Source organism: Anabrus simplex, chromosome X (assembly GCF_040414725.1).
Source record: "Anabrus simplex isolate iqAnaSimp1 chromosome X, ASM4041472v1, whole genome shotgun sequence".
In the NCBI taxonomy this organism is placed as follows: domain Eukaryota; kingdom Metazoa; phylum Arthropoda; class Insecta; order Orthoptera; family Tettigoniidae; genus Anabrus; species Anabrus simplex.
In genome coordinates this window covers 212,372,087-212,393,533 of record NC_090279.1, presented here as the reverse complement: position 1 = coordinate 212,393,533, position 21,447 = coordinate 212,372,087, and the positions used below count along the sequence as shown (strand labels likewise).

Genomic DNA, 21,447 nt, shown 5'->3' with positions numbered 1-21,447 from the left:
TCTGTAACATGTTCAGTTTTGAGATATAAATATCCTCATAAAAATAATTCAACCCCTTTTTCAACCCCCACTCAAGTGCTTTTTTCTGAAACAAAAAAATTACTTTATTTTTAAAATAGATTAAAAGTACCAATTTTCATGTTATGTTTTTGAGATGTAGATATACTAGTTTTAAAAATTCACTCCTGTTCACCCCCTCTTAAGTAGATTTTTCAAAAACAAGTGTTTATTTTTAAATGAGATTCTAAATACCAATTTTTGTCTTTAAACTCTCCAGTTCTTGAGATATACTCATTTTAAAAAATTGCCCCCCCTTTTTCACCCCCTTAAAGGTGGAATATCAAATAATCCTTTAGTGACAACCTACATTGTAATATAAATGTATCCTCAAAATTCCATTTCTTTATGTCCAGTACTTTTGGCTTGGTGATGAATTGGTCAGGGCATGTTATTTTATAGAGATTATATACAAAGTTAATTCCAGTTTAAAGGATTAATTTTTAAATATTTTCTTTGTTTGCAGTTGCTGAGAGCTGTATTTTCCTGTACTGCATGGATGAGATAGAGATTTGCTATGACATAAAATTGTTCAGCCATCAAGACAAGAAAATAGTGGGTTAATTCTGCATTAATGAAAATAAGTAGTGTTGGAAGAAAGTTTAGGGACATACTGTTCTTATTACCATGTGATATAACAATGCATTTTAACTGTTTACATTGGGAAAATGGTCTTCCTTTGCCCAAAGTACTTTTTGATGGCTATTGTTACTACTTGCAGTAAATTTGTTTATTATTTTGGCAATTAAATGCAAAATACAAGTAACTGGGATACAGTTTTTATTTATTGCTACATTGTAATGTATTATCATCCTCCTTATCAGTTTAAAATGTTTCTTCAAAAATTTTGCAAATGACTGAGCATTTTATTTTTCTAGGCAAGGATGGAGGAAATTATAGATTAGAGTTGTTTGATATAACTTCAAAGGTACTCATCAGATGTACAGTAATTTTTTGTAGTGTCAATATGATCTGAAGTAATTGTTCTTTTTTTTCTTTGTTGTTTTTTATGGGAATGCATGGTTTTGTACACAGCTTTATACCTATGAACATTATCAATACAGTACTGATTATTTTGAAAATCAGAGAAGGTACTTGGACAAAATATGATTCATTCAAACATTAATTTGTCATTGTATTTGTGAAGTATGTTTTTCAAAATACTCATGGTAGTGAATTTGTAATATTTGTAGGTTTAAGATTAATTCCATTCAAGCAAATTAAGTGCCATTACTGAAAGTGGAAAGATAATGTTGATATCTTCAATGATTTATTTAAGGTGGACAAATTATACAGGATTATTCAGTTAACACATTTTTGGCATCTTAGTACATTATATGGTATGTGGGAGTCTCTTCAAATGTGATTCATAATGCAAAGAGTTGCAAATAGGGCATTGGTTTTGCTAATCTGGTCAGTTGTGATCTTTATAATATATACCTGGCAACTGTTTTCTTATGTTTAAAGAACAATTTACTTTTTGTGAACATTTCCAGACAATGTTCAGGATACTTACCAACTCTATTGGTTTTATCATGTTGTCTTTTGTCAGTCTTGGATCATCAATTGTATTACTTATTGTATCATTGAGAAAATTGTATAATAAAGGATAGAAAGAGCAAAGGACTTGTTTATATATATATGATCCTTATATTTTCCTTCCCATGTAATAAAGCAAGTTGTAATTGATCTGTACTGTAGAAGAACAGCTTTGGCTCAGGTGCTTATATTGAAATGAAAAAAAATTGAACACTTTAGGTTTTCTGCTCTGAAATGAATGCAACTTATGGAAATTTGGACTTAGTTTTATTTTTTTATTTCTTTCACAATTACAACAAAAATAAAAAATATTAATTATAAAAATGCTTTTTGAACTTAGCTTTTCACTAAATTTATGGAAAATTACCCAAAATATTGAAAATTTACTGAAAAAATTGGCATTTTGAGCAGAAAAACAGCTTAAAAATATACCCTAAGTCCAACACCTCATTTCAAGTGTCCAGGTTCAGCGTCGAAACTTTTATGAATCGCGGACTTTCCTGTTCAAGAAAAAAAAATTCAGAAAAATTAATATTACTAAGTACCTCTAATACAGTACTGCTATTGCACAAGAAGAGAGCACTTTTACTCCCCCACTTGTGCAATAGCAGTACTCGATACATGGCATCGAAGCACCTGCAAAAACCACTGAGAATTCTGAGGCAACTCTCTGTATTGAACCGTTAGGGTTTTGTTATCTCAAGTGGAAACATTTCCGCAGGTGCAACGATAAGCTTTGTAGTTATCAAAACATTTAAACAAGCAGTACTACCAACAATTGGAAGTGTGTATGTAAATATAATTGCCTACTATGAAAATCCACAGCCTATTTCCAGTCATTCGATCGAGTCAGGAATGCTATGAACGAAGCCCTCATCTAGCGGCAAGGGTAGGAACTGTGCCAGCTGCCGAAGCCTCTGGGGCAATGATTAATGACTGACAAATGAAATGATATTGGAGAGTGTTGCTGGAATGAAAGAGACGAGGAAAACCGGAGTACCTGGAGAGAAACCTCTCCCGCCTCTGCTTTGTCCAGCATAAATCTCACGTGGAGTGACCACGATTTGAACCACCGAACCTAGCAGCAAGAGGCTGGTGCACTGCCTCCTGAGCCACTGAGGTTTTACAACTGCCTACTAGTGAAGACACAATCTTGCAGAATATTGATCAACCACCCTCATTTTGCCACAGTTTAAATGGCACCGTTATTTCTTTGGTTTTGTTGGCACAAGATATTGAAAGGGTATGTGTTTATCATCCCTTCAACTATCAGTTGTAAGAGACTTATTTTCTCCTTACAGGAGGCTTTCGGCAACTCAAAGATGGGAAACTACTGAAAACCATCTTCAGGGCTGCCCTGAATCCACCACCTCCCAAATGCAAGGTCATAGCTACGCACGGCCAATTCCCTTGGTTAGAGTAGGTCTCTTGTACTCTTAAATGCCAAAAGACTGCACTGTTCAGTCAAGCTTCCTAGGACACTAACAATACATTTACTGTTAGTAAATGTAAAGATTTTATGATAAGTTCTCCAAATAGCCTGCCTGGTGGCCGTGATCATTAAGGCGTCAAGTCTGACACCAAGGTCAGCCAGTTCGAATCCCACTGGTCGAAAAAAATTCACCAACAGAATGTGAGAGATGGTGCTATACAATTTCTAATCACTAGATTGCGTGTCACCAACCTCTCCGCAGTGCTCATTTGAAGCGAGGGGATATGACACTGTTGATAGTGATTAGCCCGTCTGATGGAGACGTTGAGCCTTGAGCAGGCACCTTGGTGCTATTCAACGGAAGTAGGCTATGTGCCAGCACCGCGTTTCACCCCTCTCTGTTCCTACATTTAATCTCATTAGCTCCTCTGATGAGGATGACGTCAGAAAGAGCAGCCGGTCATGAAAACTGTCCTCATACCCGACCCCGTAAAGAAACTGGGCAAGGGTTGGACATACATGTTAATTGGACCAAAATTAGTACGTTCATAAGCTCATTAACTGTAGGTTCAGATTATCTGTACCATTTTCAATAACAACACTTCCAAGAGTTGGCTATACTACCAGACAAAAAAATCACAAACATTTCTGACAAGTATGGACAACTTTCTGATCACACTTGCACAACAACTTGCTAAGCCCTTATATTATATTCAAATTTACATCATCAGTCGTCACTGACCAGCAATTAGGGATGTCACCCAAGTGGCAGTTTCCCTATCTGTTGTTTGTCTAGAATTTTCTTTTCAAAGAATGCAAAGAATTTGAAAAGTTACTGAACATATTCCAATCCCAGCGTCTCTCTCTACCCCTAAGAGTCCAAATAACCAAGGCGAAAGATCAACAATAAATAGCTCTTTTTCTACAGAAACTTTGAAAATCGAACCATGATACTCAAGGGAATGTACAAAAATCTGTTGATAATTACCAGATCTGTAAGCTTTACACAGGGTTGCCAGATGTCCCACAGTTTACGCGACAATACTGTATTCGTGTTGAATATCCCGTATCCCGGGCAGTTCCTATCTGGGACGGCAATTGTCCCGTATTTTGAACCTCAAGAGAAATGCGCCACTGTTTCCAACTCTTACCAAGAGCTTTTCTTCCTTCTTTCAAAGAGGACAGATTTCTTCACTCCTTGGTTTCTTTATCTGGTGTGAGTTCGTAGATTTTTAAAATGTTTTTTATTTTATTGTCTGCAGTTCTCGAGTTGTCCGTCCTGGCAAATAAGATGCATAAATGCGCACAGCTATCTGAGGTAGTCCGAGGCCCACTGCATGTTCGTGTGAAATTGTCAGCTGTGAGAAATGTTATGTTCTGTTAACCTGATTAGATCTGAGCTGTTCATTTCTGTAAATTTTTCTTCAATGTCGTGCAGAAAGTTTTATGAAATTGCTAAAAATGACAAAAAAAAAACTTAACAGCTCTTCAGAGAAATGAAAATATATTGAAAATGAAAAAACAGGTACGAATAAGTAAATAAAATATTTTCCTTTTCCATCGCACTGACAAAGGCATGTCTTATGGTGACGATGCGATAGCACTGGAATCAACCGTGACCTTAAGACAGGTTACAGACCCAGCATTTGCTTGGTATAAAATGGGAAACCACAGGGCTGCCAACTGTGGGGTTCGAACCCATCGTCTCCCAAATACAAGCTCATAGCTACATGACCAAACCGTGCGGCCATCTTGCTCGAGACTGTTTCAGTCTGTGTATAAATGTTAAGGCATGCATTAATAAACTACACTGTGATGTCAACATAATAATAAGCATATCATTCTGAAACAAATTTTAAAACTTGTAGAATACAAGCCCGTTGATTTCCTCGATCGCACGTCTGTCCCGTATTTTGATTTCAGGTATCTGGCAACCCTGGTTTTACATGATCCTACAAGCACTGGCCACACGTGCGTTAGTTGGGAGTCACTTTGCTATCATACTCAACACACATACATAAATGTTTTCAGTACAAGCATTCAAAGATTAAACAGGAAATGGTCTACTAAACATTTTGAGATAGGGAATGTAGTATCTGAGGAATCGACTTAAACATGTTTATTACAGTTATTTTATTTCCATCTAGTTGATGAGTTCATGTATAATTTTGCACCTCACAACAAAATGACGGCCACTAACTTCAATGTAAGCATGACACTGACTTACAAGATACCCACGCACCCTTTCAAATTGTAGGACTACAATCCTGGCAACGAATTCCATGCATTCTTTTTGCAAGCTGCCTTACAACGCACTGACACAGATAGGTCTTATGGCGACGATGGGATAGGAAACGGCCCTAATTAAGGTAGAGTCCCAGCATTTGCCTGGTATCTTTCTTCTTCCTGATACGTTTCTGCTTATGCAAGTCGTTCAGAGTCACAGAGCCTCTTCCAATTTTCTCTTTTTTCCTCACATTCTATCGTTCATCACTATCTGCCATCGTAGTTCTCTCCGATTTACGCCATCCTCCACCTGATCCCTCCATCTTGTTCTTGGTCTTCTTCCAGATACTGTCCATTCCAGAGCTCTTCTTCGTAATCTTTCTTGTCCCATTCTTCTGTTCAGCCTATTTCTCTCCATAGTTTCTTTTAGAGGGTTGATCTGTAGCATGTTTCGTATGGTTTCATTTCTTACCTTGTCCCTCCTTGTTTTACCCAAGATCCCTCGCAGAAAGTGCACATCTGTCGCTTGTAATCTATTCAGATCTTTATTTTGTCCAAGTCCAACATTCTGCTCCATAGGTCAATACTGGCAAATAATATTATTTATGTATCATGATTTTTGCTTTGGTAGGTACTTTCCAATTTCTAATTATATCTGACACACAGTAATAAAATTTTGAACAATTTCCTATCCACTCTGAAATTTCTTCCTTGATGTTTCCTTTCCCAATTGGCTTACTTCCTAGGTATTTAAAAGCATCTACTTCTTTAAGAATTTTTCCATTACAGCTAACATCCTTCATTTTTTTTGTTTTCTCTACTGATTTTCATTACCTCACTTTTCGTTAAAACTTATTTCCATGCCTGCTTCTTCAATTGCCCTCTGCCAGGTATTTACTTGTTCTTCCAATTTTTGTTCATTTTCTTCCCACATCATTACATAATCTGCATCATTTGGTGTTGACTATTGGCAAACTTTCCTCATAATGTTGTCTATCACTATATTAAAAGCACTAGTGAAAGTACACTTCCTTGTCGAACTCCTCTGTCTGTTCTAAACCATTCTGATTTTTTGCCATTTATTATAACAGTTCAGATATTTGTTTCTAATTCAAAATTGCATTTCTCTTGACAATTCCATTCTATTCAGCCCTTGCCATATCTCTTCTCTTCTAACTGTGTCGTATCTATGAATGCAACTGCGATGTCTTTACCAAATTCCCATTTCTTTTCTACTACTTGTCTAGCTGTAAATATGGCATCAATAGTTGATCTTCCAGGTCTAAATCCTTGTTGTTCTTCTCTTAATTGTTAATCTATCTTGTTCTTGATTTTTTGTAAGATTATTTTTTCATAAATCTTTGTGCAATGACACAGTAATGCTATTCCTCTGTAGTTCTCACAAAGTGGCTTATTACCTTTTTTTTTAAATAGGTACAACAATTGCCCTTGTCCAACCATCAGAAATCTCTCTGTCAGTCCATACTATCTTCATTATTCTACACAGCCACTGCTTTCCAATAGGTCCCGCAGCTTTAATCATTTCCACTGTGATGTCATCTATTCCAGAAGCTTTGTCCTTTTTCATTTCTAATACAGCTTTTTCTACACCCGACATTTGTGGATCTTCTCTTCCTATTTCATCTGATCGTTTATTCGTCCCTTCCACTGTAATAGTGATATTTATTTTATCATAATCTATTTCCTTGGGTTCATTTGTTTCATTTTGTCCTTCATATAGATTTTGGAAGTATACTTTCCATAGTTTCAAACATTATTTTTCTTCCCACACAGGTTTCCCATCTTTGTTGATGACTTTTGATGTATTTCCTTTTTGCTTCCTTCTGTTACTTAATATGCAGTATAATATTTTTTTGTCATTCTAAAAATTATCTTCTATCTTCTTTCTAAATTTTCCCAAGACATCTTTTTAGCCCATGCTATCATTTTCCTTGCTGCTCTGCTTAGTCGTTTCCATCTGTCTCTATTATGTTCCGTTCTGTTTCTGAACCATTCTCTCCACGCATTATTCCTCTTCTTGACTGATATCATAGTGGGAAACCATAGAAAATGATGAGTGGGTTTTATACCCATTATCTCCCGAACGCAAGCTCACAGTTGCATGCCCATAATCAGATGGCCAACTCGCTCGGTCACTGTGTGTGCAGTTAAGTCCCTAATCGTGTCTGTCAATTGAGTTTTCATACAGATTTATTTATTAATGCAATCATGAACTCGATAGATTCAATTTTTAAAGATGATATGTTTACGAGCCAACAACACAGATGGGCGAGTGACGAGCAGTTTACTTAATGTTATTATTACTGTTTTTGTGAACACCCAATTTTCTGACTGAATAACCACCACTGGAAATCACTGCAAATGATATAAAGCTGAATGTAAATAAATATATGTAGAATGCCACTGTAAATAATCCAGAAAATAGTGATAGACATATCTCCTTATGCTATCTTCTCAAAATATTCAGCACAGCACCTCCTATCTCCTATTTAATTTTAGCAAGCATTTACTGAAACGCTCAGTAAAATCTAATCGAATGTTGACAACACTTTTCAACACAGATGCACAAACTGCATTTCCTTCCTCCTGACATAGTCTGCAGATTGTTATAATTGGATTCAACATCACCCAGTCCCTTCGATAGTTTTGCAATTTTTTAAAGAACTTATCTACATTATCTCATATAATATGGGCACAAGGTGGACTGCAGTGTAACAAGTTATACCTGAAGGTGAAAATCAACGACATTGTTGTCCACGATAAGCTTACACCAACAAGTAAACTAAATTGAGTTGACCACTTCAAAACCAAAAAGAAATCAATGATTTGCATTTAGTGCTGTCACCCAGGGGGCAGATTCCCTATCAGATGCTATCTAGCCTTTTCTTAAACATTTGCAAAGAACTTGGAAATTTATCAAACATTTTCCTTGATAAATTGCTCCCTTCCTTTACTCCTTGTCCTGTAAGTGATTATTTGCCCCAATTTGTCCTCTTGAATTCAAACTTTCTCTTCATATTGTGATCTTTCCTACTTTTATTAAAGCTCCACTAAGGTTCTTTTAATAATAAGCCTCAATCCTGGACACAAGATCAAGGCAATATCATCTGTAAAATAATATACATTCTAACCAAAGAGCTAAATGAGAGAGAGAACAAATAAATAAATTAGCCAAAGACTTTGTTCATATTTCCTTGGGGATCGAATATAACAAATATATTTCTGTACCAAAGCAGTTCTCAGACTATTTATACCTCCAGTTTAAGAACACGGTTAAAATTCTATAGCCACGCACTGCGTCAAGAAGGTTGTCCATACTTGCTAAAAAATGATCAAATTCTCTTGAATACTTTCATTACAATGGAGAAACATGAGCAAACATTACATATACCATTATAATGAGCAAGTAAGTCAAGAGAACTTGAAGGGCTGGAAGGAAGAAAACTGGTTAGCATAAAGCACAGAAAGAGATTTCTCAAGTTATTCTTCCAACCAGGTTTTAACTACAGGAACTCAATTCAAAATTGTCAACAAGAGCGCATTATTCTGTTTCCAAATCAAATTTTCCTAAAGCTTAATTTCTGATTATCTTCAGCACTACCAGCAAAAGAGAGAGAGAGAGAGAGAGGGTGGGGGAATGAAAAAAATTAATGCTTTAAACATTTGCTTCTCTACTACTAGGAATTTAACTACTCTCTCTATAATCTACAGATAGTCCTTTTGTTTCAAATTATGATTTGGACAGTTCACACAACAGACCTGTGATATCTTAAAACAGTGCTTTCATTATCATTTGTTAAATGATCAAATGATAAAAGGATTCTTTGTCGCATGTTTGACATGAGACTCGTCCATCAAATCACACTACATCATTGTATGAGAGAAGGCTTTTCACAACTGGGGTGAAAATCAATCACTTCAAATTATTCCTATAGAAAGCTATTTGCCACTTATATCATTAGTTAAAACATCTAACAATTTTATGGTACTTGAAATCATCATTTCCACACTCACAACGTCATCCAACTTGAATTTATCTACTGTATATCAATAAAATTTTAGTTTTCTCTATGGTCTCAAATATTTGCCTCATTCCTTGTTTGTACAATGATGCAAATGACTGAAAGTCAGAAGAGGTGATTGATTTCATGGAGAAGCAGGTAGCTATGATGGGACTGAGTGAGGTTCAGTGGCGTATGCTGGAATCAGCTAACATTAGACTTAGATTACTCCTTTTCGACAGTTGGTTTAGTGAACGTGAAGCCTTAAGCGCTTTGTGCTGCAGCCATTAGCCAACGGAGTAGCCTGCTGTGTTTTCAAGGCTGCTTCGCAAGCTACTACCCTGGTCTCTGCTACTGTCAATAGTCAACACCTGATGTCAATTACAATGGTGGAAATGGTAGCGTAAAGTTTAGCAAATTGAAGTACAGCTTTGTGACAAAATGGACAGAAGGCTTGCCTTTGGTCCGATGGGCCTGGTTCAATCTCAGATTCAAACCCCTCATACTCTTAATTCCCCTGGCTTGGGGACTGAGTATTTATCACATCTTTGCCAATCATTTCATCCACACTAGGTCACCACCAAGCCTATACATAGGCCATGCACTATTATTATTAAATTACAATCTTGAATTTTACAGCATAACCAGCGGTCATACCCATCGTTCACTGGTTTATTAGCTTCCTCGGTAGAACAGTGCTGGTGTCCAACCCATAACCCCAGGTTCGATTCCAAACAACCAAAGAGAATACTAAATCTGAAAGATTGCATTTAATTTTAGCAGATCCACTGTACCAATAAAAAAGAAAACTGTATTACTCCTATAACAGCAGCCGTGCAGTGTCTTCCTACAAGGATGAAGAAGTAACCGGGAGTGAAATACCAGCACCCTATTATCTATATAATTAAATCAGAAGTATGAAGTGAGGAAGCACAGGGTCCTTTTTATGGTCTGCTCCGTGTGTCAGGAGAACACGCACGGAAGGCAATAGCGCAGCCGGGTGATTCATTTGCTGAGAGATATACTGCTTCATGACCGGCTAAGATGATCTAATGCACTACGGTAGCGATAACCACTGCCTCACACACAGCAATAGTTCAGTTCATCTGCGGCATTGGTAGCGTGTTCAATGTGTTCGCTTTAAGATGGCATGGTTATCGTGTGTTTAACGAGTGATGTATACAGTAGAACAGCGTGTATTCATTGTGTTGTGCTAAGCGAAGCATTCTTCTTATACAGAGTGCCGCTTTTGATTCATTCACAAATTTCCTGGAATCCTCCCTCCCCATAGGAGTACGGTACGTAGATTAGTAAAGAAGTTCCGCACCACCGGGTCCATTCTTAACAAGAAATCACGCAGGAGACGAACCGTTTTAACAGAGGAAAAACTTGACAAAATAGGAGCTCTCTTGGAAAGAATTCCAACAAAATCCCTGTCGCGTCTCGCCGTACAAGCTAATGTGTCATTATCTTCTGCCCACAAAGCAACAAAACTGTTAAAAGCAAAACCATACAAACCCACCCCTGCCCAATATTTAAGAGGACTTGACAGTTTCGCTAGGGTTCGGTATTGTAACTTTTTGCTTCAGTCAGTTCACGATGGGTATGTTGACCCACAACTTTCATTTTATAGTGATGAAGCATGGCTACACTTAAGTGGCTATGTAAATAGTCAAAATAATCGCTACTGGTGTGCAGAAAATCCCCTATATTTTTCTGCGAAACAATAAATGCTGTTCGATATACAGACCTCATTCTCAGACCATTCTTTCAAGAGCTGACGGAAGAAGAAAGGAGTAATGGTTACTTTATGCAAGATAATGCGACGCCACACACTGCTAATCGGTCTATGGAGGAAATACGGGAAGTTTTCGAAGATCGTGTGGTTAATTATCCCCCTAGATCTCTTGATTTAAATCCCTGTGATTATTACCTGTGGAGGTTGCTGAAGGGAAAAGTGTATGTGAACAACCCTCACACAAGAGAAGAACTACAAGAGAACATTACACAAGTTATTTCGAACATCACACAAGCTGAGATTCGTCATGTGTCTGCAAACCTATTTACGAGGTGTCAGGCGTGTTTGACAGCAGAGGGAGAACATTTTGAACATCAAATGTAATGCCAGGTAGGTTTTAGACTAATAGTTTCACTAGAAATGGATTTCTATAAGTGTGAATTGCTGTTAGTAGTGGGGAGGAAAAGCGCGCATTATATCGGCTAGCGACCGAGTGTCATTGCCACAGCCGTGCCGTGCTCTGAGTGGTGCTGCCGAGCATGCTAAAGAAAAGACCCTGTATGAGGAATGCATGGTTGTTACGTAGCAGTGGCGATCTAACTGAACGAAGCCTAGAACACCTACCCCCCCTCCCCACACCTATTAGACATACATCAGCAAGCCACGGGACGTGAGGCACACAGAGCCTGGGCTACAAGATCTGTCTCTGATGCCCTGCTCTCAGAAATGGGTGCAATGTTTTTTTCTCATTGCTTCCAAGTTTTGTAAATGGAACAATGAGTCAGATGCTTCAGATTTCCATCGTACTCGTTTCAGTTTTGGGATTCACCAATAGCCTTGGTAGCCCTGAGTATATGCCACTAGTGAGGTTAAGTGGAGAGAAAAAGGAAAGAAGAAGTTGAGGAAGGGAGTGGAGGACATGATGATGGAGTGGGAATAATAAACAACTAGATCTTAGATGAGTGTGTAGATAAAGTGGACTACACAAGTGATAGAATATTCAAGATGGAGAGAATGGAGTAAAGGAAAATAAAGGTATGCATGCACCACAGAGTAAGATGCAAAGAAGTAGAGAAAATGAACAAATCCCCCGAAGACACTGGAGAGAGGAATAAAAGATGTGGAAGTGACTGTCATGGGAGAATTTAACACAAAAAGAATGGAAGAAGTAAATGGACCTTTTGAATATGGAATGAAGAGGAAGAGAATCTGGAGGATTTTTGTGTGAGAAATCTGTTAAATGTGGGCAAAATGTGGTTCGGAAGAAGAATAGTACAAAAAATTACAAGACAGAGATAGGAAACAGAAGTATAAAGACAGTAATTGATTACTTGTTGGTGAAGAGCAAATCGTAGACAGTTATAAGATGCCAGAAGTAGCCTTTGATGGAGACCACAGAGTAGTGCTAGCAGAAATGAACGTAGGAAAAATAGTGAAAATTTAAGAAATATAAGTATGGTGAAAGAAAAATTCTCACATAAATTGAGACAACACATGGAAAAAAATTTCAACAGAACGGACGCTGATAAACTTAAGATGGTTTTGGACAAGTTAAGAGGATGGAAGAGGGAAAGACGCTAAAGTTGATGATGGAGACCCAGACAGAAGGACGAAGGGCAAAGGTAAGGTGACTGAATACGATCAAGAATAGTAAAATACACAGTGAACTCCGTGAATGAGAATTTGTTAAATGGTGAAAATTACCTCAAAAGGAACAAGGAGTAGAGCTGTATAATACCTGGGTGAAGTAACATCAACGTCTTACACATAGTGAACTGTGCGAGGGAATGAAAATGACAACTAATGTTTCCTCAGTTGGAAGTATGTCCAGTAGTTCTCAAGGCGACAGCCTCTGTTGCAGAGATGGCAGAGAGAATGAAACACTGAGTCACGCTTTGGGAAACTGCGCTTATGGTGATACATTAAGTAACGCTCGCTCGCCATCATAAAATAAGATCATTCATTGCCGAAGTGTTATATTGTTTACAAGGAGGTTCACAGTGTGTCTGGAGCACCACAAGAGCCTTTAAACACAACAGCAAGAAAGGCTATATACCGGTTATCGAACCCACAGTCAGAATGGAGGTCGCTATTAAGACCTATCTGTGTCGGTACGATGTGAAGCCAATATCAAAATTTTAAAAACATCTTAAAAAAGGGAAGAATGTCTGGTTTTTCAGTTGATCGAGTATTTCATATTTCATGCATGATCCGACAGGCAGCACCACATGTCGTGCATGCGTACCGGCTGCCAGTTATACAGCATGGTGGACAAAGGGAGATTGACGCGTGAACAGAAGGTGAAGGAAGATAGTGTTGTTTTATGCGGAAACAAAGAGCGTAGCTCGGACCCAGGAAAGGTTTCGTGTTCATTTCCGTACTCGGTGGGCTCCTTGCCGGTAGACGGTATACAGACTTGCCAGGCAATTTGAAACAGAAGGCAACATACTGGTGAGAAAACGGCCCCGCCTCAAGCTAGTCCGCTCACCGGAGAGTGTTGCTGCTGTGAGAGCGGCTGTGGCTCGGAGCCCCTCCAAATCCACCAGAACTGCATGTGTTCAGCTGGACATCTCTCGTCGGTCAATTCAAGGAATACTGCAGTCTGAACTTGACGTGTTTCTATACAAAATGACAACAGGTCATAAACTAATAGCGCTTGACAAGCAACGGCGAGTACTGTTTGCTATGTGGGCTATTGCAGAAGGTGATCCCGTATTGCACAACACATGGTTCAGTGATGAAGCACACGTCTATCTCAATGGTGCAGTGAACAAACAGAATGTCCAGTTTTGGGCAAAAGAACGGCCTGCTATTGTGCACGAGGTTGAAAGTCAAGGTGTGAAAGTGTGTGTGTGGGCTGCAATTTCCAGTCATGGAATTATTGGGCTAATCTTTTTCAATGACATAGTCAATAGTGCGCGTTGCTTGGACATGTTGGCAAACAATTTCCTTCCACAACTCTTTGCATCACGACTACTAATAGACACACAATGGTTCATGCAAGATGGAGCTCGTCTGCACACAGCAAATGTTGTTCTGGACTTCCTGAATGAACATTTCAGGCCCCGTGTGATGTCCCATCGATATCCCGAGCATTTTCAGTGCGGCTCAATCTGGCCACCGCATAGCCCCGATCTCAATCCCTGCGACTTCTTCCTGTGGGGATATTTGAAGGAGACAATCTACCGCCATAAACCAGGAAATGTACAGCAATTGCAAGCGGCCATTGTGACTTTCTTCTGAGGGTTGAGTGAGGACTTGTGTCGTAGAGTGATCACGAACATGCAGGTTCGTCTGGAAGCCGTTGTACACCGAGAAGGTGGACATATTGAACATGTCCTGCACATGGACTAACCATGCACATGTCATTGAATGTTGTAACACCATTTTGTACGCCACCCTGTAGTTACCATCAGTTGGTCATGCTTTCTGTCATTTGCATCACCTTCCCAGTTAACATTTGAGATCATCCGAGACAATCAATTACCTTTCTGTGTCGTTCCCCACAAAGCTGATCATTTTATCAAATAACTCTGCATCAGCATCACTCCCTTTCAGATCTGTTCACCCGAAAAGCATCAAGTTGCCTATTAATTTTGGAGGTGAGCCTTACATCTAGAATTTCATGTTTCTTGCTCTTAACTTTTCCGTAGCTTACAAATTATTGTTTCACTAGCATGCATACTCCCCCTCCTATGAAATCCCTTCTGTCTTTATGATCAATACTCCAGTTCTGGGATAAAATTGTTTGCATCCAAAACAGCCTGGTTTAATGATGATGACTATATTAATGAGCCAACTTTCTACAGATCATCTGTCTTCAAGCTATATTTGTGAGATAAATAGTCAACATAATAGCTCTCCGTAATTCCTGACCAGTAACAACCCAGCACTGTTACAAGAATCACAGGCCGTTAAGAGTAAATTTAATGAAATGCAATGAACAAATACTTACCATAATTTTAAAACTTCACCAATCTGGAGGTTCCAAGTCCGTTCTGTTGGTAAATTAGAAGAGACTTGCTGACCTATAACCAAAGAAATATTAATTAGACCTCTCAGATATGATAAAAAATTTGTGGTAGCGTTTTACACTCTATACTGCAGATTTATGTACAGTCGAAACCGTTTATTACAACATCGCTTTTAAGGACATAAGGATATAACAGCAAAATCCAACGGTACAATTTACAAAACCGTACATATAACACAGTATTGCTCATTACGACACATTGTATAAAATGGCTTATTTTTTTCACATTTTCAGAGAAATGTATCGACTACAATGTCCAATGTTTTTCTTTATTATGTATTTGGGGACTGCTAACAACAATGTAAATCTGATTTTCAAATTCTTGTTTTCAGTAGATTGTAGGTAACAAATCAGTCCGTCTGTTAAACAGTCAAGGCAAGCATCGCTTTGAAAATGTCACAAAAGAAAGGGAAAGTGTAAAAGGAACTCAGGCAGCTCTGCACCAAGCTTCTTTCAAGCTTATGGAAAATCCCTCTCCACGCCCACAGACATTGCCTCAGCACTGAGTGAAAAATGTAAACAGAGTTTCTTTCTTTTTTTTTTTTTTGCTTTACGTCGCACCGACACAGATAGGTCTTATGGCGACGATGGGATAGGAAAGGCCTAGGAAGTGGAAGGAATTGGCCGTGGCCTTAATTAAGATATAGCCCCGGCATTTGCCTGGTGTGAAAATGGGAAACCACGGAAAACCATCTTCAGGGCTGCCGACAGTGGGACTCGAACCCACTATCCCCCGATTACTGGATACTGGTCGCCCTTAAGCGACTGCAGCTATTGAGCTCGGTAACAGAGTTTCTCCCAGATACAATCACCTGGGGACATGTCTATAACGACCCTACTTCTCTCCAGCCTCTACTTCTCGGAACATGAGGTACTAGCAAGTTTGAAGAGGATTCGACCCCATGCGACGAGCAGCCCTGACGAAATACCCAGCTGTATACTCCGTGACTGTGCTGAGTCAGTGGCACCATCTCCCGGCGAACTTCACTGTGGATCTCTGCCTCAAGATTGGAAGAGTGCTGATGTAGTTCCGATTTTCAAATGTCTCTCACATCCCATGTATGTAAATGTTCGGGTCAACTGGGAATACTTCCGGGAAGGTAATCTGCTAAGTGAAAGATTCTGTAATACTTTATTAACAAAGGCAATTCTCCCTGGAGAAATGTAAAATTGTTCAGGTAGACTGCTTGGCTTTTGACCAAATCCCGCATGAACGACTTTTGTTAAAACTGAGACAGACAAATATTGGGGGAAGTGTACTGGCATGCTTGTGGCCATTTCTCGAGGGTCGAACCCAGCGTGTTGTGTTTGGTGGAGTTCGATCCACGACTGTTAAAGTAACCTTAGGAGTATGTCAAGGCACCATCCTGGGACGTTCATTATTTAATGCATTCGTCTCTGATTCACCTAAATGTGTGACCTCAACCATGGCAGAGTAATGTACAGGGATATACAATATGCAGATGATTGTCTGAAGTTACAGTTGGACTTGGACACCTCAACGGTCTCAACATTATTGCTGGCAAATGTAAATACATTATGTTAAGTACGTCTTAAAACACAATAGAATGTATATATAACATTAAGGAAGTGAGATGCAAAGCTGCCAGGGTGCCAGTCTCCGTGAATGGAAGTAGAATGCCATACCTGACACTAACCTAAGGTCTACCTGCTGGTACCGTACCATCACAGCTACCCTTCACAAACTAGAAGGAATCCAACGTCGCGCTGAATGACTAATTAACAAGAACGGCTCCCGTCAATCGTCTCCTTGTGCAAACAATGCTACGTCACCTTCTTACACAAGTCCCTCAAATGTCTCATACCCCCCTTTGCGCGAACCGAGTCCTACAAACTAGGATTCTTTGCATGTTCAGCGCGACTTTGGGATGACCTCCACGCCAACATTAAATGTAAAAATGTAAATAATAGAGCTCTCAATGGATTAAAATGACTTTCATCAATTAAACTAATTTTAATCGGGTTACACAGTAGAGTGTGGAGTGTGGGCTGCACGCTGAAAATTGTCGTACTTTGCTCACTCAATTCCTAGAACGATATTTCTTGCATTGTCAGTGGAAACAACAACAACTTGGTCTTCCAAACCCAGTTCACGAACTCCATTTTCCAACTCTCCTGTGCAGTTAGCGGCCATGTGGTTTTCTCTAACATGTTTAACGTTGAATTACAATATTCTGCATTTGAATCAATCTGGTGAGCTGTACCCCCCCCCCCGAGTATCTACAGTTATATGTGGAAGATCAAAAATCCATCGTGAAATTAACAAATTCTGCTTTTTATCATTTCATCGAATAACTTTTGATCTTTCTACGTCACAACATCTTTTTTTTTTCTTACCATATCTCTAGAGGAAAGATGATACGTGAGAAATGAGAGCTTCCCGTAAAACCTCTTCAATACCAAGATCAGAAACAATGATGACCATTCTACTATCCTGCACAATCCACTTTACTACTTTAATCGTAAATTCACTTTCCTTACTAGAAGACACAGACTTCACTATTAAGTGCTTCAAAGTTGATTGAGAAGATGATGTAGAAGAGACATTGATAGATGCAGATACATTTTGGAAGGAGTGAATCTGTTCAGGATGATATTTGAGACTACTTGTACTTTCAGCATAACTGAATGATTCTCTGCATTTCACTATCTATCACTACTGATCTGTATTTAGGGCAGTCCCCCAGGTGGCAGATTTCTATTGTTTCCTTAGACTTTTCTTAAATGATTTCAAAGAAACTGGAAATTTACTGAACATCTCCCTTGGTAACTTATTCCAATTTCTAACTCCCCTTCCAATAAACAATTTGTCCTCTCGAATTCCAACTTCATCTTAATACTGTCATCTTTCTTACTTTTAAAGACACCACTCAAACTTATTCGTCTACTAATGTCATTCCACGCCATCTCTCCACTGACAGCTCGGAACATACCACTTACAATACCAATGTAGTGGGTCCGTTATTGGACATTATAAATTTTCCAGCTAACTCATTCCTGGTTGCCAGCGTTTTACGCCCCAGTGTGCTAAATTGGACTCATCAGTTGGTAAATAGCACACCCACCAAAATGCATGGCCAGTGCATACCATGGAGGCCACTGCGTAGGCTACTTGGAGCCACCGGCAGTGCTAATGCATTATGAAAGACTTTGTCTCATTTCCAAAAATTGATGCCTGCCTGTCCATCAGATGATATAGATGATACTGGCATATCACATACCACTTACTCAAGCAGCTCGTCTTCTTTCTCCCAAGGTTTCCCAGCCTAAACTTTGCAACATTTTGTAACACTAATCTTTTGTTGGAAATCACCCAGAACAAATCGACCAGCTTTTCTTTAGACTTTTTCCAGTTCTTGAATCAAGTAATCCTGGTGAGGGTTCCCATACACTGGAACCATAATCTAGTTTACATCCTTACTACAACTCCTAAATTCCCTCAAAACCATGTGCAGAGATCTGTACCCTTTATTTACAATCATATTTATGTGATTACCTCCTTGTATTAAGATCTTTCCTTGTATTAAGACCTAGGCACTTACAATGATCTCCAAAGGGAACTTTCACCCCATCAATGCAGTAATTAAAACTGAGAGGACTTTTCCTATTTGTGAAACTCACAACCTAGTTTAACATTGTTTATCATCATACCATTGCCTACTGTCCATCTTACAACATTATCAAGGTCATTTTGCAGTTGGTCTTACAAAACACTGTTTTTCTGTCTGTTACTTTACAACAGTCGTTTAGTTTCAGCTCCGAAATTTCACCAAGTTTTCCTTGCATCGGTTCACAAGCCATACTTGTAACTGACAATGAATGTGAATATAATACTGTCTTCTGAATAATAACAAAACATGAACCGGGGTTTAAGTTGTCCCATTTTCTACTGTGTCTTTCTAGCAATTGGTATCCGTCCATCTGCACATTACCTGGAAATTCCTCAATGCGAGTCTTTTCAAGTACCTTCCCCACATCTACCCATTATACCAACTGACTGCTTTGTATACGTCTGCAAATATACTACAATAGCCTGACCGGAATTTTCTTTACATACATACATACATACATACATACATACATACATACATACATACATACATACATACATACATACATACAAACATACATACATACATTATCATTATAGACTGTTATGCTTTTCAGCGTTCAGTCTGCAAGCCTCTGAGAATTTACTAAACGTCGCCACAATCCTCGATTTGCAACTAGTGTTGTGGCCTCATTTAGTTCTATACCTCTTATCTTTAAATCGTTAGAAACCGAGTCTAACCATCGTCGTCTTGGTCTACCTCTACTTCTCTTACCCTCCATAGCAGAGTCCATTATTCTCCTAGGTAACCTATCCTCATCCATTCGCCTCACATGACCCCACCACCAAAGCCGGTTTATGCGTACAGCTTCATCCATCGAGTTCATTCCTAAATTAGCCTTTATCTCCCCACTGCCATTGTTCCCACCTGTTTGTACCAGCAATCATTCTTGCTACTTTCATGTCTGTTACTTCTAACTTATGAATAAGATATCCTGAGTCCACCCAACTTTCGCTCCCGTAAAGCAAAGTTGGTCTGAAAACAGACCGATGTAAAGATAGTTTTGTCTGGGAGCTGACTTCCTTCTTACAGAATACTGCTGATCGCAACTGTGAGCTCACTGCATTAGCTTTACTACACCTTAATTCAATCTCACTTACTATATTACCATCCTGGGAGAACACACAACCTAAATACTTGAAATTATCGACCTGTTCTAGCTTTGTATCACCAATCCCACATTCAATTCTGTTGAATTTCTTACCTACTGACATCAATTTAGTCGAGAGGCTAATTTTCATACCATACTCATTGCACCTATTTTCAAGTTCCAAGATATTAGACTGCAGGCTTTCGGCACAGTCTGCCATTAAGACCAAGTCATCAGCATAGGCCAAACTGCTTAATACATTTCCACCTAACTGAATCCCTCCCTGCCATTTTATACCTTTCAGCAGTTGATCATGTAAACTACGAACAGCAAAGGTGAAAGATTACAGCCTTGTCTAACCCCTGTAAGTACCCTGAACCAAGAACTCATTCTACCATCAATTCTCACTGAAGCCCAATTGTCAACATAAATGCCTTTGATTGATTTTAATAATCTACCTTTAATTCCATAGTCCCCCAGTATAGTGAACATCTTTTCCCTCGGTACCCTGTCATACGCTTTCTCTAGATCTACGAAACATAAACACAACTGCCTATTCCTCTCGTAGCATTTTTCAATTACCTGGCGCATACTGAAAATCTGATCCTGACAGCCTCTCTGTGGTCTGAAACCACACTGGTTTTCATCCAAATTCCTCTCAACGACTGATCACACCCTTCCTTCCAAGATGCCCGTGAATACTTTGCCTGGTATACTAACCAATGAGATATCTCGATAGTTGTTGCAATCCTTCCTGTTCCCTTGTTTATAGATAGGTGCAATTACTGCTTTTGTCCAATCTGAAGGTACCTTACCAACACTCCATGCTAATTTTACTACTCTATGAAGCCATTTCATCCCTGCCTTCCCACTATACTTCACCATTTCAGGTCTAATTTCATCTACTCCTGCTGCCTTACGACAATGGAGTTTATTTACCATCCTTTCCACTTCCTCAAGCATAATTTCACCAACATCATTTTCCTCCTCCCCATAAGCTTGGCTGTTTGCAACACCATCAGGATGATTTCCTTTTACATTGAGAAGATGTTCAAAATATTCCCTCCACCTCTCCAGTGATTCCCTGGGATCTATTATGAGTTCACCTGAATTACTCAAAACATTGTTCATTTCCTTTTCCCCTCCCTTCCTAAGATTCTTTATTACTGTCCAGAAAGGTTTCCCTGCTGCTTGACCTAGCCTTTCCAAGTTATTACCAATATCTTCCCATCACTTCTATTTGGATTCAACAACTATTTGTTTAGCTCTGCTTCTTTCATCTACGTAAAAATCCCTGTCTGCCTCGGCCCTTGTTTGGTGCCATTTCTGATAAGCCTTCTTTTTACGTTTACAAGCTGCTCTCACTTCATCATTCCACCAAGATGTTTGCCTTTTCCCATCTTTACACACAGTTGTTCCTAGGCATTCCCTTGCTGTTTCTACTACAGCATCCCTGTATGCCACCCATTCACTTTCTATATCCTGAACCTGCTTACTGTCTACTGTTCGAAACTTCTCACTAATCATATCCATGTACTTCTGTCTAATTTCCTCGTCCTGAAGATTTTCTACCCCTATTCGTTTGCAGACAGATTTCACTTTCTCTACCCTAGGCCCAGAGATACTTAATTCACTACATATCACATAGTGGTCTGTATCATCGAAAAATCCGGGGAAA

The 21,447-nt window shown here is 39.0% G+C and overlaps 1 long non-coding RNA gene across 2 annotated transcripts in view; it reads right to left on the bottom strand.

Annotated features, from left to right (window-relative positions):
- Positions 1 to 1,986: 1,986 nt before the first annotated feature.
- Positions 1,987 to 21,447, bottom strand: part of LOC136885988 (uncharacterized) — a 38,059-nt gene continuing 18,598 nt past the window's right edge. For both annotated transcript variants that reach the window (XR_010861663.2, XR_010861662.2), the window contains 2 exons: positions 14,970 to 15,042; positions 1,987 to 2,096 (listed from right to left, as the gene is read on the bottom strand). This is a non-coding gene — a long non-coding RNA (uncharacterized lncRNA). The remainder of the gene's footprint in view (positions 2,097 to 14,969; positions 15,043 to 21,447) is intronic.